This window comes from Ictidomys tridecemlineatus, chromosome 13 (assembly GCF_052094955.1).
Source record: "Ictidomys tridecemlineatus isolate mIctTri1 chromosome 13, mIctTri1.hap1, whole genome shotgun sequence".
Classification (NCBI taxonomy): domain Eukaryota; kingdom Metazoa; phylum Chordata; class Mammalia; order Rodentia; family Sciuridae; genus Ictidomys; species Ictidomys tridecemlineatus.
The window spans coordinates 20,279,529-20,304,689 of NC_135489.1; the positions used below are offsets into that span (position 1 = coordinate 20,279,529).

The following is a 25,161-nucleotide window of genomic DNA, read 5'->3' on the forward strand; positions in this document are numbered from 1 at the left end:
GAGGTCTGTGTCCGACCTGGGAGTGGACCTCTTTAGGAGAGGGAGTGAATACTGAGAGCTTGACTTGAAAGGGGGTCACACGCCCCAGGTAGGTGCTTCCCCTTGCCCATGTGGAATTGCTCTTCTATGAAGAGAGGTGTGATCGTAAAGGACCAAAGAAATTTCTATCTGAAGCAGTGCTTCCCAAACTTGAGTAGGCATGCCGATCCCTTGGGGCTTGCTAAAACAAGATTCCTGGGCTAACACTAGAAACCGTCATCGTCATCGAGATTCAGTATGCATTTATAACAAGTGCTCAGGTGATGCTGTAGCTATGACCACACAGTCTAAAAAGCAATGTCGAGGGCAGGAGGTTGGATGCTCACGTCTAAGGCATACACTGCAGTCATATACCTCCCAGCAATCACACTAGAGCCTGGCCTCAGAATGCTCCTTCATATGATGTCTGTATAATTTTACCAAAGAATCTTGGAGACTTGATATACTACTAAAAATCAACTTTGGGATCGACATTCAACTATAACTACTGGACAAAAGGTCACATTGGGACCAACAACAGAGATAACTTGATTCTGAATTTCCAAGTAAAGGGATTATCCTGAACAAACAGAACTCACTCGGGAGAGTGGTATCACTGTGGAAGGAAATGGGGGTGAGGAAGAGACAGTTGCTCCAATTTGGGGTGGGGGAAAATAGAGAAATCAAGACTGGGCATGATATTTCAGTATTCCTATATACTATGTGGAAATATAAAATATATAGAATAATAATATATAGAAACATAAAATATATATATTTAAATGTGTTATATATAATATATAGAAACAAAAAAGAGATTAAAGACAATGGAATGAAGCATTCAATTTTAACTTTGAGGTTTGGTCAAAATTGGTTGAAAGATGAAACTTGTGAAAAATTGAGAAGATACCACCATCTTAAATAACTGTCTAATTTCCATATGGCTGGATCTGGTTCTTCCAAATACTTTTAAAGACATTGTCAAAAATGTTTGCTTGATTGACATGACTAAAGATGCCACATGAACAGACCCCTATTTGCAGATATGTGTTTCATTCTCTTTAGGAAAATATTGAGAACAAGCAAGCAACCTTTCTTCCCAAAGGACTTTGCCTTTGAGCTCTGGGGTGAGACAGGTTGCCTAGGAAACAGATCTCATGGATAAATCTAGAGCTCAGTCACTTAGGTCCTGAAAATGAATCAATAGAGCTTTTCATAATGTCAAATCTTTCATCCTTCCATTTTCAATTGAGCATGTGCTAAGAACTTGAAAGATTTACTGGTTGATCACAATTTAGCCTTAGCTTATTGGGGATGTAGCTATAATTGTGAGGCTAGGTGAGTATTTTTTTTCCCATTCTCTTGATCATACTAGATAGCAATTTTGAGAGCATATTGGTGGTTCTCTTCTGGGAGAAATTAAATGTATTTGAAATTTCCTGGGATCTTTTGCACCTTAAAAATTGTATTGTGATTTTTGTATAATGTATACAAAAGATGCATTGAAGTGAATTTTGCTATGAGAACAGTAAAAGATTTTTGGACATGTCTTGGAAGGTGGGAAAATAGTTTTTTCTTTTAAGGATCTTCTGTGTTTTAATCTTTAAGATGTGTGAAGCAGAAATGTACGAGTTAATTAATGGTGAAGTAAACACCTGAGTAGCTGCCAGTCATATAAGTCAACAACATAACCAGAACCAGTGGTAACATTGTGCTGACTCTCTGATCCTCATTCTATTTTTGTTGGTTAGGTTTTGGTCAGTATTATCAAGACACAATTTACATACAATAAAACTTGTTCATTTTAGGTGTGCAATTTAATAAGTTTTGACAAATATAATAGTTGGGTAATCATTACATTATATATAGAACTAATGTGCAAAATGTTCCCTTTAAATCCTGAAGGATATTTTCACTAGACAGAATTCTGGGTTGATTTTAGCTCTTGAAAAATAGTGTGCCACTTTACTTGGGCTTCATGCTTTCCAATTAGAAATCTACTATCATTCAAATTACTTTTTTTCCTATAGGTAAAACATGATTTTTCTCTAGCTAATTTCAAGAATATTTTTCTTTCTTGTCAAACATTCATAATGTTTATTATAGCTATACTTATCTTAATATGTCTTTAGCTTTATTCTGTTTGAGGCTCACAGTTTAACAATCTGTAGATTTTTGTCTTTTGCCAAATTTGGGGAATTTTCAGTGACTATTTCTTTGAATAGATTATTTTAGTCTTTCCCTTGCCTTTTCTTTTTGAAACTTGGGTGACACAGATATTAGCTATTTTGTTATATAGTCAAACAGATTCCTGTTGATCTATTTTTCCAGTCTGTTTTCTCTTTATCAGGTTGTATAAGTTTCTATTTTTAAATTTTTCAATCCTTTTTCTTATGCCCTCCATTCTGCTGTTGAAAAAATTCTATGGATTGGTGTTTTTTTTTTTTTTTTAACTTCAATTCCAGAGTTATCATTTGGTTCTTTATGTAGTAGATTTCTTTGCTGAGAGCTTCTATTCTTTCATTTGTTTCAAAGTGTGATTGTAATTGCTCATCAATTACGATGGCTACTTCAACAGTTTCTGAGATTACTGTTAACTTGGTGTTAGCATCTATTGATTATCTCTCTTACAAATTAAAGGTGAGATTTTTTTCTTTTCATGTTAAAAAAAATGATTTTCTATGGAAACTTAAATATTTTGAGAATAAGATTTTAAAACTTGGTATCTTGTTTAAACCATTTGTTTATCCTTGCTTTTCATGATGTCGTTTTGGCAGGGGCAGGAAGGGGGTACCACCTCATCAATTACTGAGAGAAGGATGTTAAAAGCTCTATCTATGATTGTGTATTTTTTTTTTATTTTTCCTTTTGGATCTATACTTTTTTTTGCTTTGTGTACTTAAAAGTTCTTCTATCAAGTGCATGTGTTAAGCATCATTTTGCCTTTTTCAAATATGCATTTTTATACTGATTCTATTTCCTCTGTTTCATATTTCTTTTTGCCCAGGGAAGCAATTCTTTGATTGTTTACTGGGTATATATTGGAAAAATTAATATAAATTTGGTACCTAGAGTGATGTCAACTTTCTTCAGAGAATTTCTCATTGACTGCCAGGAACCAAAGGTTCATGGCCTATGAACAAGGTTAAGTTTCTGGGTCACCTAAACAATTCTCTGAATCTGCTTAATGCATAACTACATTCAGAGGACAAATTTTGGGGATTTCATTTCTATGCAAAGGATTTTGTATTAGGTTCTCTGCCTTGGCAGGAGTTGAATTCTGACCCATTTGTTTAGGGTCAGAAAAACCTGCTTTACCTTTTCTAGGGTCAGAAAAACCTGCTTTACCTTTCAGTTGACTTTCAAAGCCCTGAGGCACAAGCATGATACCCTCAAAGTGGAATGGGAGGCAGGATAGTGATACAAATGAGGAGAGTGGAACTTCAGCACAGTCTCCTTTATCTCTCCATTTGGCAATCTTTCTAGTTGATCTAGCCTTTAAAAAAGCTTGACTTTAATTTTAATTGTGATAAAATACACATAGTATAAACTTTGCCATCTTAACCATTTTTAATTGTACAGTTCAGTAGTGTTAAGTACATTCACATGTTGTATAACCAATCTCCAGAGTAATTTTCATCTTGCATAACTAAACCTCTGTGCATATTGAATGACAATTCTCCTTTTCAGTCCCTAGAAACCACCATTCTACTTTATGTCTTATGAATGACAATCTAGGTACCTCATATAAATGAAATTATACAGTATTTGTTTTGTGACTATTTTATTTCACCTTGTATAATGTCCTTAAGTTTTACCTATTTTTTAGCATGTGCCAGAATTTCTTTCCCTCTTTTAGCTGAATGGTTCCATTGTTTCTCTGTCCATTCATTCATTCATCAATAGAAACTTGAGCTGCTTCCACATTTTGGCTATTATGAACAATGCTGCTGTGAACTTGGGCTTACATATATCTCTTCAAGAACTCCCTTCAATGTTTTCAGGCATGTACCTAGAAGTGGAATTGATGGATTGCATGGGAATTTAGGTTTCGAGAGATTGCCATATTGCTTTCCATGGAGTTTGCAAAAATGGTGCATGAGGGACTTTGTTACCTTTTAGTTTTCATCAGTAGTTTTTATGATTGATCCCAATTGTCTAGCCAGCCATTACTAGAAACTATTTCAAACTAATGTTTTTCCAAATGACACACAAAAGTTACTACATGAGCATGTTGTTGGTTCAGTTGACTTCTGAAAGAGCAAGGGCATGAATTTTTTTCAAACATTTTCTAAAGACGTAATAGCTTACAATCAACAGATAAAGGAAGAAAGGATCCATCCAGTTTAATCTCTCCATTTTAAAGAAGAGAAAAACATCCTTCCTGAAGAAAAAGATGAGAAAACGGCTTTACAAAGGAAATTAGGTTTTATGTAGTTGCTAACTCTCTTCATTAATAGGGATGCAAATGAGGTTGGCTTGCAGTTTTCATTGGTTGGTCTTAGATGGCCACAGAACATAACCCATAATCAACATTTTAACTTGGCTCATATGACTAATAAATTTTGAGGTTTATGGCCTAGGCCAAGTATGCGATGGAGTATTTCTGCTTACAACATAAGCTTTGAAATGAAGACTCCATCCTATAAAAGGTTTTGATATACTTTTGTGTGATCATATAGATAAAAATCTTAAAAAGAGGCTGAAAATGTTTCCTTGGTTTCTAATTCTAATGGGTATTTTAGTCAATTTACTAATATATTTAGACAAAGAAACATAATCAGAGATACCTTATTATCTATTCTCTAGTCAGGAGCAGAGTCACATTTAATCCACAACCCTAATATTACAGAAAAAAGAAATCAAGATCCTTTTAAAGAGGCCACAAAATGGGTGGAATTAATCATGTGGAATTAATTTATGTTGTGCTTGCCAAGTAATTGGAACTTTTCTGTATGTTCTTCCTATGGGTAACAACCTCAGGAACAAAACTAGGAAGTTTCTTCTTTCACTCCTCTTATTTTTCTATAAATGGAATGCCTTTTTCCTTTCACTTCTTCACCAGCAATTTTTAAAGAACAGGACATTTTTACAAGTAGAAAAGATTACTATCTGGTATAGTTGATTTACAAGCAAGAAAACCATAAAATAAATTTGTAGAACTGCAAAGTTCCAATGACATTGTATGTGATGGTTAATTCTAGGGGTCATCATGACCAGATTGAAGAATACCTAGAGAACTGGCAAAGCAACACTGCTGGGTGTGTCTGAGAGTATTGCTAGGTGAAAATGGAACGTGAGTAGGTAAACTGAAGAGCTGCGCTCATTGGAGTGGGGGTATTATTCAGGTATCTGAGGGCCCAGATAGTAACCAAAAGAAAAGATGCAATCTCCTTCTCCTTGTCTCCTGGAGCTGGGACACTCTTCTCCTGCCCTTGGATGTTAGAAATACAGGCTCCCTGGTCTTTGGAATCCAGAGATTATACTAGAATTTCCCTGAATCCTCAGACTTTTGGCCTTTGGCTGAGAATGATATCAATAGCTGCCCTAGCTCCGAGTATCTTGGATTTGGACTGAAACATGCTGCAGGATCTCAGGTTCTTTAGATTACAGATAATCAGTTTCAGGACTTCTCAGCTTCCAAAATCTTGTGAACCAATTCCCTAAACAAATCCCCTCTCATCTCTGTCCCCTACCTCTCTCCTGCTCGCTTGCTCCCTCACTGGTCTTTTGGAGAACTCTAATACACTATAGATGTTTACATATGTGATTAAAAAAATCCTAAAGTTGGAGAAAACGTAAAATGTTTCCTTTTAAGAGAGAGAAAGGATTCATTACTTAAATAACTTAGCTCCTCTCTAATTTTTAAAGCTATACTATTAAGGAGACTAAGCAACAGTGAAATAGCACGGTTCATTTGCACAGTAGTGTAACGTAGGGCCACAGTTACTTAGAGGGGAGATCTGTGGGCAGTTCCCACCAGCTCAGGATGCTTGGCCACAGTTTGAGTGTTTACACAGGTCCTTACAAAGTTAACCCTCAACTAAGACATCAAAGGGTTTTCTCTTCTGACCCTTGAAGGGGTCAGTACACATACTGCTCAACTGACTCGCCGCAGCACTTACCAGATCCATGCCATTTTAAAGGACAGGGTAAGGAAGAATTTGCTGGAATAAATACAAATGCTCCAGAGTCTGGGAAAATGACCCATGATAAATATCAGTGCTTTTCCTCCATAAAAATTCAGACCCTAAGGAAGGAGCATAAGGAGTTCAGTGTAATATTATTCAACTTCTTTAGGTCATGGATGGGTAATCACCACAGGCTCACTAGTAATGGTATGTTAGAATGAGAAAGTCAGAGGCTATTTCCCAGGATATTTTCTTTAAAGTAAAAGAAAATAGAATTGAAAAGATATTATGGGTCGATAATAATATACATTATCCATATGGGAAATAGAAAAATGCAGTTAATCCCTTTCTCCTTTCACATTTTGACTTTTTGAAATTTAAGATAATTTTAATGACCCACCTCGGTGTTTTGGCCAGACATAATTGGCCTGGTTCCCTGATAGTCACCCTCAGAGCTAAGCAATCAAATATTTCAAGCACTCCCATAATTTCTTCCCAGTAGTCCAGAGCTCCATGGGTCTGGTGTGTTAACTCTGGTCTTATCAGAGTTAATATTATATATACTGTGTGTCAAACACTATTCTAGGAGTTTTATATATCTCAGTTTTCTCAAAACAAAGATATCATTCCCATTATGTAAAATGCATTAACGAGAATATAAAAAGGTTAAAGGACTTATGTAAATTGATGGTGAAACTAGAATTTGAATTCAAGGAGTCTGGCTCCAGAGTTTGTGTTCCCAAGCAACATTCTATATCTAGAACTATAAGAGATAAGGAAAGACCTCCTTGAATCTATAATTGGAGTCTTACCATCATAAAGGGGCCTATACTTGTGGAAGTTCAATGGTACTTGAATATTTGGGTACTTTGCAGCGAGCTGTACATCTGACTTCAGTGTTCAGAGTGTCAGAGTTACGAGGAAAAGGCATTTCAGGGAGAAGAATCCAGCAAAGTAGCAGAAACAGAAAGTAATGGCTGGGTAAAAAATAGGGGAAGGAGTTACAGCTTGGCATTTGTTAGAAAACTTGTTGCTATTGAAATAAATTTACAATTTTAAGACTTAGTTTATAGATTTTTTTAAAAAATCTGTTACAATGCCTACTTGAGTTAGCTGATAAGAGCACAGCCTCTTCAGTGCCACCATCTCTAGGAACATAAAAAAATAATGGGTTACTATGCTAAGGATTTTGATGGAATAAGTAGACAACACACAAGAAAAGATGACTATTATAAGCAGAGAAGTGGATATTCTAAAAATATTGAAAGGAAATTATAGATATGAAAAACACTAATAAAACGTCTTTCATGGGCTGATCAGTAGAGCAAACTCGGTTGAAGAAGGAATCTCTGAGCTTGAGAATATGACTATAGAAACATCAAAAATTGAAGAACAGGAGAAAAGGAAAAGTGGAACAGAGTATCCAAGAACTATGGCACAACTGTAAAAGATATGCCATATGAATAATGGAAAGGAGCACAATCGGTATTTGAAACAGTGATGACTGAAAATTTCCCCACATCAAGGTTAGTTCAACAAATCACAGATCCAGGAAATCTAGAGAACATCAAGAAGGATAAATGCAAAAATAAAACGAAAAACATCCTATTATGGTTTGAATGAGAGCTCTCTCAAAAGCTCCTGCATTACTTCAGGAGGTGAAATGATATTATGAGAGTTATGAACTAATGAGTGGATTAATCCACTTGATGGATTAATACTTTGAATGAATTACTGGGTATTAACAGTAGGCAGGTGGGGAATGCCTGGAGGAAGTGGGTCACTAGAAGCATGCCTTGGGGCTTGTATATTTTGACCCTTTTCTCTTCCCACTCTTTTCCCACCTCATCACAGCCAGAAAACATTTTTCCACCATCATGCCCTTCTACCATGATGCTTCACTTCACCTTGGGTCCAGAGAAATGGATTTGGCCAATCATGAAATTAACTACCAAAGACCATGAGCCCCAAATAAGATTTTCCTTCTCTAAATTGTTTTTGTCAAGTATTTCTTTTCATATCAATGGAAAGCTAACACTTGGGCATTTAATTTTCAAACTACAGAAAATCAAAGATAAAAAGATATTGAATTAAACCAGAGGGAAAAGCACCTTACCTATAAAGTAGAAAAACCAAGAATTTTATCCTTTTCAGAAACCTTAGAAGTGAGAAGAGAGGATGTTGAGTTTAAAAAAAAAAACAAACTCACCAACTTAGAATTTTATACCCTGAAAAATAGTCCTTCAAATCTGAAGTTGAAAAGAGGACTCTCTGAGACAGACAAAAATTGAGAGAAATTATTGCCAGTAAGTCTCTCTCTCTCTTTTTTTTTTTTTTTTTTGGCAAGAGATTCGTTTTGGTCAGCTTTTTTTTGCTGCTGTGACTGACCAGCACAACTGTAGAGGAGGAGAAGTTTATTAGAGGGCTCAGTTTTGGAGTTCTTAGTGCATAAATGGTGGGCTCCATTCCTTGGTGGCTCTCAAGGTGAGGCAGGACATCATGGCGGAAGAGTGTGGTAGAGGGAAGCAACTCACATGATGAACAGAAGGCAGAGAAAGACTCCATTCTCCAGATACAAAATATATATCCCATAGCCACGCCCCAATTCCCACCTCCTTCAGCCACACCCCATCATTTCAGCTAATCTCATCAAGGATCCATTCACTGATTAGGCACTGATTAGGCTGAAACAGTAACCCAATTATTTCTCCTTCAAACCTTCTTGTGGTGTTTCACACATGAGCTTTCAGGGATACCACATCTAAACCATAACAAGATTCTTCAGAGAGAAGGAAAATGATATAGATTCAAGTTGTTGAAAACATGAATCTATATCAAGAAAGAGCAAGTCTTGGAGAATAAGTGAAGAATAAAACTTTCATTTTTCTCACTTTAAATTGATCTAACAAGTTTGTTCAAAATAATAGTAACAACAATGTACTTGACCATTATGTTTATAAATGCACGAATGCTTATGTATGGTATGTTTATGTATGGTATGTTTATGTATGAATGAAGCAAATACTACGGGAGACCGGAGAGGGAGGAACTGAGAGTATTTTGTTATCATAAGGCATTTGTAGTGCCTATGAAGCTGGGTAGTGTTATTCAAAATTGGATTTGGACTAGTTATCAATGCATATTGCAAACTCTAGGATAATCACAAAAAGATTTTTAAAAAAGTAGAATCAATGTCGAGAAAGGAGGGAAATGGAATAACATAAAATGTATAATTAAACTCACAAAAGGAAGAAAACAATATGGAACTCAAAATTAGGTAGAGAACCAGGGTACAAAATAGAAAACAGTAACGCTACTGGCAGACCTTAATCCAATTATATCAATAATCGCTTTCAATGTCAGTTGTTTAAACACACCAGTTGTTAGAAACTGTCAGAGTGTATCCGAAGGCAAGAACTGATGAAATGCTGTCTTCAAGAAAGAAACCTACTTTAAATGTAAAGACACATAGATGGAGTAAAGGAATGGAGAAGGGATACCATGAGAATAGTCACTAGAGAAAGGAGTAGCTGTGGCTCTGTGGCAGAGCACTTGCCTAGCACGTATGAGGCACTGGGTTTGATGCCTAGTACCACTTAAAAAATAAAGTGCATGCTGTCCATATACAACTACCAAAAAAAAAAACAGCTATATTAACTTCAGACCCAGAGGACTTTAGTGGTAGGAAAGCTGTCAGGAGGAAGAGGGACATTATGTAATGATGAATTCATCAATACTCCTGGAAGATGGCCGTTCTTAACCTGTGTGTGTCCAGATTATCAAAATATATGGGGCAAACTGACAGAATTTCAGGGAGAATAAAGTGAGTTTATTATGATAATTAGATAGTTATTAAAGTATCTATCAGAGATCAATATGCTATTCACATCCCTTCTCCTTTGGGTCTAGACAGGATGATATCTTGCTTATCCAAGCTCCTTTGCCCTGTGCTGCTTGCTCTGGAATTTAGGATTATGATGTTACACATTTCTTTCTTCTATTTGCCTTATTGGGGGAAAAATTAGTATCTCCTTTCGGTTTCACTTTTTTTCTCAAAAAAAAAGTGTGGATGTGGTACATTCTGACTTGATTTCTAAATATCTCCCTTCATAGTGGGCTTATTCTTTTATTTAAGTCAAAATAAATATTAAGGAAGAATCCATACTGAGATGTATTCCTTCCAGATCTTCTAGGGTCAGACCTCATGACCCTATTTTCTAACCAGAATTTTTTTTTTTTAATGTTGCTGGGGATTGAACTGAGGGCCTTGTGCATGCAAGGCAAGCACTTTGCCAACTGAGCTATATCCCCAGCCCTCTTGAACCAGAATTTTTATCAGTCAGCTTTCTCTTGGTTATGCTGCAGTAACAAACAACCCTTAAATCTCGGCAGCTTACAAACAAGTTTGTTTCTGGCTCATGCTGTTTGAGTCAGCTGTGGTTCTTTCCTGCAGCCATTCCTCCAACAGGAAGAACAACTGTATGATTGTAGACAGTACAAAATGGATCACATGGGTTGACTATATTAGTCCCCAGTTCTCTTCTCTTGAGCTCATCATTTCCATGAAAAAATTTAGAACATAATAAAATGATTTACTAGTTCATTTACCTCTGAATTTTCAGAAGGTTTTCTCAAACCTAGATGCATGAATAGATTGTCCCTTTTCTAATTTTTTCCTCACTCAGATAGTAAGTGTTGCCATTATGCTGTGATTTCCTCACCATTCTTGCCTGATAATATCCCAGATGAGAGGAAAGCAGGAAATGCTGCTGTTCTTTTGATGCAGTAAAAGGTGAAAATATTGAAAAGCCTTCTTAATGGATAGCATAGAACATTTTCTCTTGCTTTTAAGGTGTTTAATTTTGGTTTCATTAAGTTCTCTTTTTAGATACTTGTACCACATTTAGAAACTCAAATGCTTTATAGAAATAAATTACTCAATAGATACATTAGATGAAATCTGCTTCCAGCCATCATCTCAGCTATTGGCTTTGCCTTAAATGCTCATTAATTTTTTTTTTTAAATTCAGGCACAAGATATATAGAACAAGTTTGATTGTGGTTGCCTCACCTAAACCACCTGAGCCTCACAATCCCTACAGGGTAGAAGCAGAATTCCAAGTTATGATAAACTTTCTACAGTTCTTGGGTGTATAGCACATAGTAGGAGAGTACATGCTAAGATTATGCAGGGTATCTATGAAAGGTATAAGTACACAGATCCATTCCCCCCAAACTTGCTCACATGTATGCAGACTAGTAGGGCTATGCATTTTCTCCTTTTATATCATCTTCACCTTTCATTTAATATTATTGAAAAAGTTATCTTTATCTCTAGCCTAATTAACAGCTTGACTGCTTGTGTTTGTATAATTGCTCTGAGGAAGGTTTTCTTTGGAAAGCAAACTTTTCAATATTCTGCAGGATTTAAAAATCACTGTAAAGTGTGAAATACTCCAGTGATATCATTAGGGCATTAAATGATTTACATGTATAGAGGCAAATTTTGTTTCTATGTACATGAATGCTTGTGCGTGTATATGTGATATGTATATGTATGTATGATGTTTCAAGTTTCTCAGCTGGTGTTCTTACAACTAAAATAGATGCATAGAGTGCAATTCAGAGCTGATCTGCTTCAACTCATTCAAGTGATGCTGAGCTTTTATTTTTAGATAACAAGTACTGACAACAGAATTTACTCCCATCATTTTTATCCAAGGTTCTATTCTGGTAGTCTGTTTTGAAGTCACTGTATTATATAAATAAATATTTGCTTATAAAACTTTCTCTTGTAAATTATAGCATGTGTGAGTTAAATAGCATTTTTTGGGGGGGGGACATAAGCTGATCTTTTGGTGGGAATACTGCCCCTTTAAGCTCATTCATATGATCTGAGCTTCTCGATTCCCTCACCCAGAGCTCTCATTCCCGGGAAGCTGCATGCATTAAAACAAGGTCTTGGCCATGTCCTCTGACTTGCAGGATCCAGAGACGCTAGTTGGGAACACAGAACTTTGCTCCCAAATCTTGATTCCTTATTTCTGACCTCATAGGATATTTTTACTCTGGTACATTATTCTTTACTGTTCAAAATGAAGACCCAATGCATAACAGGATATTGAAATACCTTAAATGTTGACAAATAACATAATCATGATTTCAAAACAACTAACACATAATCAATTTTAAGTAATGCAGGGCGTTTAATTACTTCAACATGTTTTGTTCTCCCTCCATTTTCTGGAATGGAGAAAAAGAATTCTATGAAGATATGTCAAATTGTCTTTGTGATTTATGTAGCTGTGCCACCTTATTGGCTAAAAAATGCAAAGAATTTATATGTGACTATGAATTTAATGGGCTGCTTTTACTGGGCCACAGAGTGCCTAGACTGCTAAGCAAGCATCATTCCAAGTGAAGGTGTTCGCTGTGAGGTCAACATTTGCATCCGAAGACTGAGTAAAGCAGACTGTCCTCACTCATGTGGGTGGGCCTCATCCAATCAGGTGAAAGCCTGAATAGAACAAAGAGGCCCAGAAAGAGGGAATTCTGCCTTTTTAACTGTCTTGAGTTGGGACATTGGCCTTCTCCTGCCTTTGGACTCAAACTGAAAAAGTGACTCTCCTGAGTCTCGAGCCTGTGAGTGTCAGACTAGGGCTTGCACCATTGGCTCTCCTGGGCCTCAAGCTTGTCAAAGGAAGACGTTGGGACTTCTCAGCCTCCATAACTGCATGTCCAATTCCTATGATAAATCAGTATTTCTCTCTCCCCCCCATCTGGTTGGTTCTGTTTCTCTGGAGAACCCTGTCTAATGCATAGCACTACTCACGATCCCTCTTTTCTCTATTTATCTGTCTTGTCTACACCTTTGACATGTGAACTGTTCCCTACACTACCTCCCATTTACGACGACTTTATCTGGCTCATGCTAGAGGCTGATTCAGGTTTCAGCTTTGGTTTTACTTCTCAGTTTTACATCCCACTTGACCCACATGCAGTTGGGATGGGTGCCACTTCCGTGGGATCAGCTTATGTCCCCATGACATTGCTGACTCTTCTTTCTTGAGACTGCACCGTAATTGCTGGTTATGGGTGTGTCTCCTTTCTCTAAACTATTAGCTCCTTCAGACCAGGAACAGTGACTTGTTTACTAATTTATCCCACAAATCTGTAGAGTGTTTGACATATGCTCAAAGCTCAATATCTATTGACTGAATGAGTGAATAAACGAGTGAATGCAGAATCTGGTTTCTATTAGACCCAACCTAGTTTTCTTTTTCCTCTCATCAAATTAGAGATGCAGATGGCACAGTTGACGGGAGGGATGGAATGCAAGCCAAGTGATTTCTAATCGGTTGATTTAAGCCAAGTAGGTTTTGAGATGATTGAAAATGTTATCTGTTATTTTTGCCTATTGACATTCACGTGTGTCACTTCCATGAAAACCTGAAAGAAACTGTACTAATATTTGGAATGACTACTCCTATCTGTTCTCGAAACCATATGCCTTGATATCACAGCTACAGTCGCTCCCATCTGTTCGGCAGGCAGGGCTGCTTCTGATGGAGAACAAAATCATTTCTGAGGGCAGAGTATGCGCTGAACTTGAATTAGAGGGACCAGAATGTCCTGTTTGGGGACAAATACCTGACAGTGTGGTTGGTGGAATGGTAGCAGCTGTGAGAATCACCTCCCACCCTCCACCCCACACTGTGTTTACACCTATAACTCAGCTTGTTTCTCAAAGATGAGGTTCATGGTTATTTCAAAAGAAAAGTGCTTAATTCATTTAACTGCCACTTACAATTTCCTAAAAGAAAAAAAAAAGTTTGGAACCAGCCACTACTTCCTTTTTACTTAACAAATGGGTGAATGTGGGCAGACCTAGTTCTCGCCTATGATCTCCAAGATGGGATGCTAGAAATATGGGGCCATTGAGTGTGGACAGAAGCTAATGCTCAGGAATGTCGAGTCACCAATGGGGTCACATTGACTCTCTGTGCTCCAAAGTTTCAAGGACATAAAAGACTCGAGTTATGAAAGTAAAAAAATGCCTTCTTGGACAAAAAGTAGTGAGAGTAAAACAAGGTGATGTGGTTGGCCACTTATTCAGCTGAGTTTAGCTAATTGCAGCAGCAGGGCTTTCTCGTTACAGCGCCTTCCTGCCCGCAGCATGAAACCTACTGTAGGTTTTAGTTGAGTGGGGAAGGTACAGTGAGGTAGTGTAATAGTTCCTGGGTTCTTGAGACCTAGGTGTTTAGAAGGCATGGAGGATTGGAGGCCTTTAAAGGCTTTGTGGGCACCAGCAAGTTAACATAGAGGTTCTGATTCATGGCACTATGCCTTAGGATTGGGTAGCCCAACCCATGTGCATAAGATATTGTACAGCTTACTAAGATGAATTCCAGCTTCTCGGAACAAGCACAAAGGTCCCTGTGTGCATTTCTGTTATTTTGAAGTATCTCTGGACATTGTTATTACAATGAAGAAATTAAAATTTTAAAATATTGACCTTCCGCACTGCACTTGATATAGACACGAAGCGGAAAAAAACACTGACTTTTCTTTCCCTGGTCAGGGTTCAGTTGGGTGAACATGCTTTATGGTCCTTTGTGTCGCATTGCCTTTTATGGGGCATGTAGGCTGGAATTGCAGATAGGGAGATCACATAGCCTCCCTCGCTTCTGTACAGCTGCAAAAGTGTGACCGTACAGAATCCATGTGCAGACGTTTTGAAGCATACAAATTCTTTCCTGTCAACATCCCAGCCTCTCCCCAACGCTCCTGCCAAGAAAATGCATCTAAGCAGGCAGGGTTGACCCTCGTGCCAGCCAAACGCTGTCACTGGTCCAGTTTAATCAGACATCTCACTACTCATTTACATTTGGAGACTCTTTCTTAGCTCATTAAATAAATTGGAATAAAAACTTGGCTTGTCAATTCTTCCATTCTGTGTTTCTGCATAACCACTGGAAGTAAAGCTTTGGAAAAAAGAATTTTTAAACTTTTGATTATTTACAAGTGTGTGTGTGTGTGTGTGTGTGTGTGTGTGTGCACATCTGTTTTGAATGGATTATTTAGGTTAATCTGATTTCTTCCCATTTCTATTGAGCCAGGGCTGAAGGTATGTTTGGTGTGTGTGTTGGATGTATTATTTATGTGTATTCAGTGATTATATCAGAATATGGTGTGAGAGGTGGCCGCCTCTCACCCCAGGACCAGGAAAAATGGGCTTTCCTAGTTACTGGAGAACTTCATATGTGTTCCATGGGCCTTGAGTGGGGCAGTGGACTCTTATTCGCACCTGAGATTCCAAACGGTTTGACTGCAATGGCAGCAGAGCAAGGAGAGCTTGCTGCTTTAGGAGTGCACCTGCTGCTCCTGGGTTTTATTGGGCCAGATGTGGCCCTGAGTGTAGAGAGCCATCTTAGACTCTGTCCAAGAGAGCCTCCTGTGGGGGTGAGCTTGACCACAGAACAACAGATTTGGAAGGTCGTTGGGTAGAGTAAAACAGCCTGGAATACAGATGCAACCCCTGTCACCAAAGGGACACCCTGTAAGAGAATGCCAACAGCCAGGGGGTAAGAAGTGCCTCTGAGGATCCCCATGAGGGCCACAGATGGGGTCACAGATGTAGCAAACAAAAATCAAGGATACCCAGTTAAATGTGAACTTTGGATAAATAACAAATAATTAATAAATGATCCTTTGGCATAATATATAATTTTTTCAGAAGTTCACATTTGAACTAGGTGTCTGCATATTGTATCTAGCAGCTCTACTAATGAAAGTCAGATTTTAGCATCAGGTGGGCTATAAGAGCACGATGCAAACTCAAGACAATATATTTCAAGTAAGAAATTTACTCTTGTGTCTTTTTTGATCCAGAGGAATAAAAAACGAAGACTTCTGACTAGAGAAGTGTTGTAAAAGTTCACACACACATACACACACACAGCCATTCACTCAGTCCTCTATCCACACCACTTTTGAGTCTGAGAGGGAAGCAACTATAAATGTTTTTGATTTTTCTGTGATAGAAGAAATTAATTACAGAAGGCCTACTTCTGTCATGGATTGCTTGAGTTTTTATTTTTGGGAAAAAAAAATGATTCTCAATAGGATGATGGGGACCCTACCGAAAGATTTTGAAGGAACTATAAGAGAAAAAGTTGTAACTATTATTCCAAGAATTTTTCCTTTTTGGGATTATTACCTTATTATTGTAATGATTTTTTGTGCAGCAGGATGTTAAATGAACTATGTATTAAAGGGCTTCAGAGGACTGTAGCCCTCAAACTCAGAACAATAGATGACAAAGTTTCTCATGTTCTGAAAAGGAGGCACTGTGTAAGAGGTGGCCCCAAACCATCACCCAGCTACAGGACCAGTGGACTGCCAAGGAGCTGTAACCCATTAATATGTACAATCTTAATTCACTAAAAACAAATTTAATCCAGCAAAGAATATATAAGAGAACAGTCATATATTTCTTTCTTTCACCTAAGCAATTAAAATATAAAGAATTACATAGGAGTTTCACAATAAAACTTACTTTGGATCATCGTTGCACAACCATAGTATTTCACATGGATTTATTTGTAGTGTTAATTTCACTTTTCTTTATTTTGAAATAATTGAATTTTCCCTGAGAACACAAATAATGCAAATAAAAATTACCCAAACATACACACCGAAGAATTCCAAGGAGTCACGGTAAGACACAGTCAAGTTTTCTTTGAGAACTGTGGGAGCATTGTTTCCCTCAGAAAGAAGCTTGAGAGAACGGCTCACTGTGTGTGAAGGTGCCTATGGACTGGGGGGAGACTATCACCTCTGACTAGCCCCCTCTGGACTGCATGATTCTGAACTGTGGCTACTCTGCATAGGGTGGGCTGTAGGTTTCTTGAGAGGCATCTCTTGGAGTTGAGGGAGAGGCCTGGGGAATAAAGCTCAGTGTCTGAATGAATCTCTGAGTTGAACACGTCGTGTTGTGGTGAAGGGCTGGTTGGATCTGCCCCATGAACTGTGTAAGAAGACACTCGGAGCCAACTGGGATTCCAGCGATGGAGGACAAGAGTTCCCATGTGGGCCATGGGAGAATGTGAAAACACATTCAAAAATGACCTGCCCAAGAAGTGTACCTGCCCGGGGAGCCTGGCTACACACAGAAAGACTCTGCAACTGTTGGAATTAATATAGAGGCAATGCTTCCATTTCCCTTCTTGTAGGATATTTGCTCTTGGAATCCAGCCACTTTGCTGTGAAAAAGCCAAACAGCCACGTGGAGAGGGTTTGTGTAGGTGCCCAGGCTACAGCCAGTACCAATTTGGGATATCTGGGGGAGGAAGCTTCTGGATAATGCAGGCAACCTTCAAGACAAAGGGTTCCTTGCTTTGGAATTGGCCAGCTGAGGCCCTGAAGAAGTGATGGCAGATTCATATGCGAAATAACAAACCATTGGTGAGCTGACCCTCTAAGTCGGGGTGATTTGTTACACTGCGGTAGATACTCGGAGCAGAAAGCCAGAAACGGCAGATGGGCTGAACAGGGAGAGAAAAGAACTCGCCTGTTCCCACCTGCAGTTTTCCAAAGCCTGAGCTGTGTGGAAGGGAAGATGAGCATTTTGATTAAGATCCAAAGATAGTACTTTATAAAAGGAGACTGTCCCAAGTCCTGAAAGTGACAGAAAGAAACCATGAATCTGGCCTGAGAGCCTTTGGGAGGAGATCTGGCATAGCTTGTTGGAGAACAATGATTTTGTTTTTTAAATGTTATTTTTTATTTTTGTGCCCTATCACATTCATCCTGCTCAATTAATTGCTCACCTGCTTATTTTCAAACAATCTGAGGCTGGTATGTATGCTAAGCAGTGAGGCAGGGCGGGGGAAGAGAAGGTATTTGGTCTTATGGGATTCTTTTATCCAAGTATACATAACTTACAATTATATTTTCTGGACTTAAGAAGTTACTCATCAGTTGAGGGCATTATAGCACCTTGGATTTTTGGAGTAAAATCTTGTGGAATAGGTATGAGAAACGGCATTCTGGCGACTTTCTCCTTCAGAGTAGAATGAAAAGGCTGTTTCTTAGTGGAGGCCACTTGGAAGTTGAAGTTGATGTTAATGCATGAGCAGACGACTTTCTACTCACTACTTCATACTAACCATTTGTAATAAGTAGCCACAATATGTGAGCAAATGTTACATTTCTCTATTTTTGCCCACTTACGAGATAGACAACAATGACAGTAATTAATCTTAGGTTTTCATTTCATTACAGTATTTTAGTACTGTGTTATAGCTGAAGAGCACTTTATAATCTTACTAAAAGTTCTTTTACTATTTTTTTCTCGTTCTTTGCAATCAGTCTAAAGGACAGGAAGCATAGACATCATGTGCTTAGTTGAAAGATGCAGAAATTGAGGGTCAAGAGGAGTTAAATGATTCATGTGATTTCAGGCATCTGGGAAATACTGGGGTTTAGATCAAAGTGTTTGCCTTTTGACCAGCCTTGTGGTTTCTTGCTCTCGTGTCATGTGGTTAGAAATACCCCCAAATGAAAGGCTATGTGAAACCCTGAGGAAGTTATCTGAATAAACTCTCAAGTTTTGATGGCCTTTTGTAGTTCTAAAACCTAAATTATCTCTGACATTGTTTCTTAGAATTGAAAACTGCAAGGAACTTTGAATTGAAAGCTCTGAGAAACCTTTATTGCATTTAGTGAATGAATTAACAAACAGCGTGCAGAGAGCACTGGTATTTGCTAGGCTATGGTGCACGTAAAAATGAGCTGAGGTCACTGACCCTCGAAACACACAGGAGGAGCTCCTCCTACAGTTGGGACTAGGGTGACTTCCTGGCAGAATTCCTGCTAGAGCTTAGATATGAGGTATCCCCCAAAGGCCACGTATGAGACAATGCAAGAAAGTCTAGAGATAAAATGGTTAGGTTATGAGAGTCCTAATGAGTGCACTAACCCCCTGATAGGGGTCAACTGGTTAATAACTATGGCTGGTCGATGGGGATCGCCTTTGGGGTTTATATATTTTGTCTGTGGTGAGGGAATCTCTCTCTCTCTCTCTCTCTCTCTCTCTCTCTCTCTCTCTCTCTCTCTCTCTCTCTCTCTCTCTCCCCCCCTCCCTCTCTCTCTCTCCCCCCCTCCCTCTCTCTCTCCCCCTCCCTCTCTCTCTCTCTCTCTCTCCCCCCCTCCCTCTCTCTCTCCCCCTCCCCCTCCTCCTTCTCTTCCCCACCTCTTTCTCTCTCCCTCTCTCTCTCTCTCTCTCTCTCTCTCTCTCTCTCGGCCCCCACACCTCATGCCATGTTGCCCGCTACTTTCTTTCTGACACAATTCCCCCATGATGTTCTGCCTCACCTCGGGCCCAAAGCAACAGAGACAGCCATCTATGGAACTGAGACCTCTGAAACTGTAGGCCCCCAAATAAACTTTACTTCTTCTAATTGTTTTGTCAGTCCTTTTGGTCACAGCAGCAGAAAAAGTTGACTAAAAACTCAATTGAGTCTTTAGTGAAGAGTTTGCATATAGTAGAAGACAGGAAGGATATTGTGGGGCGAGAACTGCGAAGGTTAGTTTCCAGGGTGATGAAATGACTTTCCAAACATGCACAGTTAGTGGCACATCAAGACCTGAATCTAACCAGGCTTTCTAAGAGCACTACTTCTCCATCTCTCTCTCTCAGCTCACTTTGAAAATATACAAATAATTTCATTCACATCAAGACTGTCCCTGCAGATAGCAGGATGTTTGCTAGAAGCCCTGTTCTTCAATATTATTTTGAAAGCTTTAGCAAGTACAATAAGACAAGATGAAAGAAGAGCCAATTCAGTGAAATCATATCAAACAAGTACTAAAATGACATAAATTCAGCTATATGGACTCTAAAAAAGAGAGACTAACAATTGGGAATACTACTATCTGTTCTCTCAGTGCCAAGAATTTGAATTGAGTGACAGAGCCTATTTTTTCCCCCTGTTTTGCTTACTGCATTCCTATAGATTCAAAAGTAGTTTTCCTGCTAGCTGTGATTTTAAAGTTTAAAGCCATCAAAATTTTGAACAGTGAAGCCACAGCTTATATAGACGTTGCATAGGGAGGAAAGTAACAGTCATGTGTCATATGATGTTTCAATTAATAACCATGTTTACTACAATGATCCCATATAACTATATCACCTTCTTCTGTCATAGCCATCTAATTTGTGTAACTAGAGTGTATGATGTCCACACAGTGACCAATTTGCCTAATGCACAGTTCTCAAAATATCCCCATCCTTAAGCAATGCATGAATGTTCATGCAAAATTACCCTTGGTAGGACATGAGGAAAAAAATGAGTTTGAAATTACAGGGCAACTGTCAGTATGTTCACTATGACAACTTTTGTTAAGTGTTGGAACGATTATGTGAGCAAATGAAACAGTGATCTTGCCAATACTGGCCATGTTGTAAAATTCATCTCAAAAAACTGAGGATGGTTAAGAAAATAATGACAAAGAATGATAGGTAGGGATACCTATCAATGACAAATAATGATAGGTAGGCAGCTTTCTGTTCTCACTGAAAACCAACTTTTTATCTTCAGTGTCAAAGTATTTGTTTTAAGCAGATTAACTTGTATTCATCATACTTGTCTCTTTTGTGAAATAGCTTCTTTTATAAGGTCTTGGTGTTTTTTTTTGTTATTTTTTTTTTGTATTCATCTCTTATTTGTTGTAGGCTGAAGGTTCAGTCTTCTTTCGGCTTTATTCAATTCCTGGGGCCTGTTGTGCTTTCAGTCTCTCTGGGGACTAAAAGCTAGCCTGTCTTTCTGGGACATCTCCTACTATTCTTCACATCTTAGCTTTGGTGTCACTATGGAACATTGTTGTAATAATGAATATCAAGCATGTGCCCAAATTCTTTTGTAGCAACACTGTTGTTGGCCTAAAGACACAATTTTTTTTTTAAAAAAAAATCTTTGGTCCCTTGAAGCTTGGCTGGCTTTGTAGTTTGTCTTTAACCTGTAAACTATGGTAGCTATAACATGGTATGAGCTGTAGAGCCTGAGACTTGGAGACCTTGCAACTTCTGCTCTCAACCTTTTGCAACTTTGAGACTACCGTGCTGTGAAGGAACTTCATCTAATCTACTGAGGAGAGGCTGAAGAAGAAGGCCAGCATTAAGGAATGAACACAACTGTGAGGCCATCTTGGCTCTTCCAGCCCTAGTGGGGAGGTTGGATTGCCACACTCATGTGTTGGGATTCCAGGATAGACTAGCAGGACTGCAGATATTGCAAACCCATTGAACAGTAAATTCCAGTTTCCTTTGAGTCACAGAAATTTGGGATGGTTTCTTAGGTAGCAGAGGTAATCGACACCATCACTGTATTCAGGAGAGCTACCATCCAACTCTCTAACCTGTGACTCCCTGTCCCCTCTATCCCATGCAATCGGGGTTAGGTTAGCTCATTTTCTTATGTCTATCACCCCATTATGTCTTATACCATGTCATTATTGCATGTTTTTCCATCTGTATTCTTGACTAAAATGAAGCCCGGCAAAGAGTGACTAGTGCTGTCAATTATTGTTTTGTCCCTAATGCCTGGTAGAATGGCCAACAAATAATACACACACAATTAGTTACTTTAAAATTTATAAGCAAATATGCTTGAACCATGTTGTATCTTATCATCTAAACACTAGAGCATGACCATGTTTCCAGGGCAGTCAGTAAACTTCTGCAACTTTATTATTAATAGCACTAGACCAAGCCTTCGTGAGGCTGTATCATAATTCGTTAAAACTAGCTCTATTTTTGGCATGTGGGTTGTTATCAGCTTTTTCACTATTATAAAAAATACTGCCAAGAACATCTTGTATACAAATCTTCACACACCTCTTGAATTATTTTTCTTACAATAAATTACTACAAATGAAATTGACTTGTCAAAAGTTGTACGCGTAAAATATTCTTAGCTAGTTTATGATGATTATACAAAAACAAATTCAGATGAACAAAAACAAAATAAAATTGCCAGAATTATTGGAAAATTTATTAATTTCCCTATCTTTTTTTTCTGTTTCCAAAATAACTTATGCTACTCTTGAATTTTTAAAGTTGAAAACAACAAAATTTATTCTTATAATTTTCATTTTCTGGCAAACAAGCAAAAGTACCAGAGAATGAATTTTGTTTAAAGTCTGTTATTTGACCCCAGAAAGTATTCAATAGATTGCTTTTGTCACCATCTATCCACTTGTTTCTATAGTTATGATATATATATTTCTGTAGTTAAAATATGTAATAAGATGGTAGACCATAATGTTTGAAAAACAGAGACTTAAATTTTCATTTATTTACAAGATACATTTTATGGCTCAAAGTACATAGGTAATAGTTTTTTAATTTAAAAAGACTGTAAGATAACTTAACAGGATTAATCCATTTTATTACTTTATTTTAATTTCCAGGGTAAAGGCACCACTAAGCCAGTCAGAAACTAGATTTATGATTCTACTGACAAGCTGGTTAAGCCGACTTCAGTAGAAGAAAACATCAGGTCAAGTCGGCAAAGATAGTCTTTCTACTTAGGACACAACTTTACCACCTCCCTGTTTCACCCCCAATTTTTGGCAGCTGTAGTTCAAAGTGATGGGCATAAACCTGGGAATGAACCCATGTGGGAAATGCTTACCAACCTATTCAGTTCCACCCTGGGCCAATCTTTTGTTTCTGATGAACTATTTAATGATACAATTTCAGATTCATCTTTGCCCAATGCCTCAGCGTGCACTGCTGGAGGGTAGGATAGTCGGCAATCGCACTTGAAGTTTCCTGTAGAAATTGAGGTGAAGAGCAGTGTAACTCATGAAAATGATAAAAAGAAAACAAGTTTCTCTCTGAAAATTCTCCAATTGAATGATGGTTTTCAGTCACGTTGTAATCATGTAATCCAGTTTCATAGTTTCTGACAGAGGATGAGTTTCTCCTAAAATATAGGGCATGTCTCTCTCTCCTACCCTCCTTTCCTTCCTTTATACTCCATGAAGAAATTTTATACATAATTCAAAACATTTTTCCACGTAATAAATGTTGGGATTGTTTTCTATCAGTATATAGACAATAGCCTCATTCATTTTCCTGATCAACTGAGTTTGATTGAATACCCACAAATTCTTGCATATATTCTTATTGTTTTGGTTTTATTTATTTATTTTTAAACACAACACATTTCCTGGTTTAGCCATTATAAGACCACAATATGGAGTTCAGTCAGTAATCTTCCCCTTGTCTTCTGAAGCCTACAACTTACATGGGTTCCTTGTGTAGATTACAAATGAACTCATGTTGACATTAAATTGTCATGGTGACATTATCAGGTGAGCCTTTAAAAGGAGATGAGGTCACCAGGCTGTGCCATTATCTTGGGAGTGGGTTGGCTCTCCTGGGAGTTCACTCTTCCATTGGCTCATGTGCTGTCTTTCCCTGTGGTACTTCTTGGGGTTAGGAGCAGCAGGAAGGCCTTCACCAGCTGCAGCCCCTCAACCTTAGACTTTCCAACCTTCAGAATCCTGAGATGACTTAAACTTATTTTGTTCATAATTTATCCATTCTCGAGTATGCTGTTGGGGCAGCAGAAAATGGACTAAAGTAGTGCTTCTTTTATGTAAAGGGAAGTACACGCTCATCAACTTTTCTTTCATTCCCATAGAAAAGATTATACATCACATGATGAACCTCGGCAGGAAATAGAATTCCACTAAGATGAATAGACTTAATCAGATAAATTTTTAGAGGATGACAGTATTAAGGGAACAGAAGCGGAGGCTGAGACACCCAGAGACTAGTGGAGAAATTTACCTCCTCCTACCTGAAAGGGCAAGGGAATAAAAAATGTCTCTAGAGCCAAGTGAGAGCCGTGGTCCTGGAGAAGGCTGCAAAGGTAGCGGCTGTAGTTCTGGTGCGATGGACTCGGTGCCAGAGTTGGCAGCCAAGGTGGAAGTGATGAGGAAGAGGAATACCCTGGCCCGCTCTCCTCCCACACATCTGTGACTCTCACCAACCATTGGAAGTGAGGTGGCAAGAGAGCCATTGGTGCAATTCAGACGCAGGATGCTGCCAGGACAGAGCACACCTCATCTTGTGCATGTGCAGTAATCTCTGATGGATGTGTTTTAGGAGTATGCAGCATGGTTGTGGAGTCTGTAATTTCGGTGGACAGGGCTAGGTTCCTCTCTGTGGCGCTACCACACACCTCCCAAGTCTCACCGACATAGTGCTGTCAAACTTCTGAATGTTTTCAACATAATGAGTGACAATGTAATCTCATGTTGACGTCATTGTGGTTTATATCCACCGTCTTTGTACCTTTTTGGACCAAATCCCACTGTGCCTAAAATTAATATAATAAAATTCCTGATTGTTTCTCTTCAAGATTTTCTTTAAGTGCCTTATCTTTTCCTTTCCATTTCTGAACCATTCTGTTTTGGGCTGATCTCTTGTATATGGCAGAGTGTCTTTTCCAATCTGACTCAATTTGAAATTTTAATTTGTTAAAGTTGAGTTACTCTCATACTTTATATTTAATGATGTGGCAGAAATACTTAGCATTCTATGTGCTTGTGTTTTAAATAATGTAGAGATCTTATACAACATTGTCTCTTTAAGTTTTTTTGAAGTTCACAAATTTTCTGTTTAGGATGATTATTTAGTACTATACATAAATAATTGTTCATAAAGGTCTCAGTTCCCTCTTTTGTAAAACAGGTTGTTAGTTCCCTCCTGTGAACCGTGGTTCAGTTGTCTTACATTGTCTTTATTTGGCGATGCTTTCTCTTCTGCGTTATCCAATTTTAGTCAGCAGAATGGTCAAAGTTTAGTGTTTACCTCTGGATTTTAAAATACACTTATTCTTTGGGCTGGGGTTGTAGCTCAGTGGCAGAGTGCTTGCCTAGCATGTGTGAGGCCCTGGGTTCAGTCCTGGCACCACATAAAAATAAACAAAGGAAA

General features: G+C 38.2%; 1 pseudogene; it reads right to left on the minus strand.

Moving 5' to 3' along the window:
* The window catches only part of LOC101973803 (large ribosomal subunit protein uL23 pseudogene), an 85,353-nt pseudogene extending 61,135 nt beyond the window's left edge, over positions 1-24,218 (minus strand).
* Positions 24,219-25,161: the final 943 nt, after the last annotated feature.